This window comes from Malaclemys terrapin, chromosome 7 (genome assembly GCF_027887155.1).
Source record: "Malaclemys terrapin pileata isolate rMalTer1 chromosome 7, rMalTer1.hap1, whole genome shotgun sequence".
Classification (NCBI taxonomy): domain Eukaryota; kingdom Metazoa; phylum Chordata; order Testudines; family Emydidae; genus Malaclemys; species Malaclemys terrapin.
In genome coordinates, this window is record NC_071511.1 from 62,263,962 (window position 1) to 62,266,304 (window position 2,343).

The 2,343-nt window shown below is 53.2% G+C and overlaps 1 long non-coding RNA gene across 1 annotated transcript; it reads right to left on the bottom strand.

Annotated features, from left to right (window-relative positions):
• Positions 1-294: 294 nt before the first annotated feature.
• LOC128840860 (uncharacterized) lies at positions 295-1,906 on the bottom strand. Its single transcript, XR_008445722.1, has 2 exons — positions 1,433-1,906; positions 295-1,028 (listed from the first exon to the last, which is right to left on the bottom strand). It is a non-coding gene; the product is annotated as an uncharacterized LOC128840860 (long non-coding RNA).
• Between the last annotated feature and the right edge of the window lie 437 nt (positions 1,907-2,343).

The window sequence follows — 2,343 nt, forward strand, 5'->3', positions numbered from 1 at the left end:
GGGCCAGTGTCATTGGCTCTGACGAGGGCTTGGTGGGTAGGGTTACCATATTTGAACATTGAAAAAAGAGGACACTCCACGGGGCCCCGGCCCCGCCCCAACTCCGCCCCTTCCCCTCCCCCGCCCCACCCCTTTCCCCGCCCCTGGCCCCGCCCAACTCCGCCCCTTCCCTGCCCCCATTCCAACCCCTTCCCCAAAGTCTCCGCCCCTTCCCCTGAGCACCCCACATTCCCCCTCCTCCCTCCCAGCCACACGAAACAACTGCACCAATTCTAAAGTCAGGCACTCCACTAGTATAGACTCCCATGACTTTAATGAAGCTGCTCAGTGGAGGATCTGCCCCAGCGCTCCGTTTTTGGGAGCGGTCAGGACACGCAGCTCACACTGTTCTGTTTCCCAGCTCCCCAGATGCCTTGGAGCACCCAGTTCTCCTCCCTGCCGGGTAAAATCCCGGACATTTTGAGCTATTTAATTCTTTAATTCTAAAACGTAATTCTTTATATGTAGTGAGTCCTTTCCTTTCACCAGTTCTTCAGTTTTCTTTCTCCTCATGTGCCCACGCATACTTCTCTGCAGATCGCATTTTTCTCAGCAGTGGTTGATTGCTCTTTAAGAAGGCATGAAAGTCTTTACAAGAAGTTTGTCTGAAGTTGTACTGTACAAGTAGAATTCCTTTCAACGACTCAACATTCAAGTTGGTCCTTTCCTTTGTCCACTGGCTTTGCATCAGTGAAAAAATTCGCTCTACATTTGCATTGTGAGAAGGAATAGCAAAGAAAAACTGTGCAATCTTTAACAGTTCTGAATGACACTCAATGTTTTTGGATTTCTCAAAATATTTGGTCCACTTCTGGTGTGCTAGCAAATTACTGAACTCTTCATCACTGTTGCAACTTTCTGTAAACTTCTTCAGGTTGCTGAACTGATCAAAACACTTCACGTCATCAATTTGCATCCCCTTATCGGTCAGGTACTTGATACAAGGTTCCACATCACTCCAATTCGGTGTCTCACTCAGGGTAATCCACCTGTAACAAGAGAAGTCTTCAAGGGGTCTAAGCCACATCTCCAAATATTCTAAGCATCTGCTGTACATATTATTCACTTCAGCACAGAATTTGTCACACTCTTCATCAATTCGCAGTGATCCACCACACTGCTGTGTCTCATCACAAATGGGGAGCTGAGTGCCATACAGCACACCCCAGCCCCAGGAGCTCTGATCCACTTGCAGGCAAGGCAGCCCGATGCCCATCGCAGCCAGAGCTCTGATCCCTCTGCACACTCCTGCCTTTTTCACACTGCCCTCCCTTCCTCCCCCACCAGTCAGTGCTTTTTGGCGACTCCCCGGAGCAGCTCCCCCAGCGCTGCCCCCCACCTGTGCAATCAGCGGCGCATGGTACTCCCAGCTTTGCTGGCATCCCTGGCTTACCTTAGAGCAGGCTCTGGCGACTGCTGCTGCTCCCTGACTCTTCGGCTCTGTTTAAGAGCCGAGCTGCCCTAGTGCTACCGGCTTCAGGCACTTCTCCTACCTGGGCTCCAGCTGAGCTGCTCCTCCCAGCTCAGACTGTAAGAGCCGAGCTGCTGGCTTCGGGCAGCCCTCCCCTACCTCAGGACCCAGAGCTGGCTGGACACGTCCCTTCCCCAGCTCCAGCCGAGCTCGGCTCCGCCCCCTCAGACTTACAGAGCAGAGCTGCAGGAGCCAGCGTTACCGGCTTCAGGCAGCACCCCCCCTGCCTCGGGACCTTGCACCGTGGGAGCAGCTCAGCTGGAGCCGGGTAGGAGAAGTGCCTGGCTGGGGGCTCGGGGTCCGGAGGCTGCCTGAAGCCAGTAGCGCTTGCTCGGGCAGCTTGGCTCTGTAAATCTGAGAGAGGAGGAGTGGAGCAGAGCCACAGGGGGAGAGGAAGTGCCGGCCATTTTCCCGGACATGTGTGGCTTTTCAGCAATTCCCCCCGGACGGGGGTTTGATTGCTGAAAAGCCGGACATGTCCGGGAAAAAGAGGACGTATGGTAACCCTATTGGTGGGTACAAATCCATCACACTCATCACAGATCATGCAGAAGAGGGCAGAGTGGGGCCTCTCCCCCTTCCAGCCTAGCGCCATCTCCTGGCTGAGCTGGCACGGGAGATGCAACATTATTATTATTAGAGACAAGGTGGGGGAGGTAATATCTTTTCCTGCACCAATTTCTGTCGGTGGAAGAGACAAGCTTTTGAGCTACACAGAGCTCTTCATATTATTATTATTATAACCTGTATTATGCAGCCTCAGAGCCCGAGTTATGGATCAAGGCCCCATGTGCTGCACAAATACAGCACCAAAACCAGTCCTGCCCCAAAAT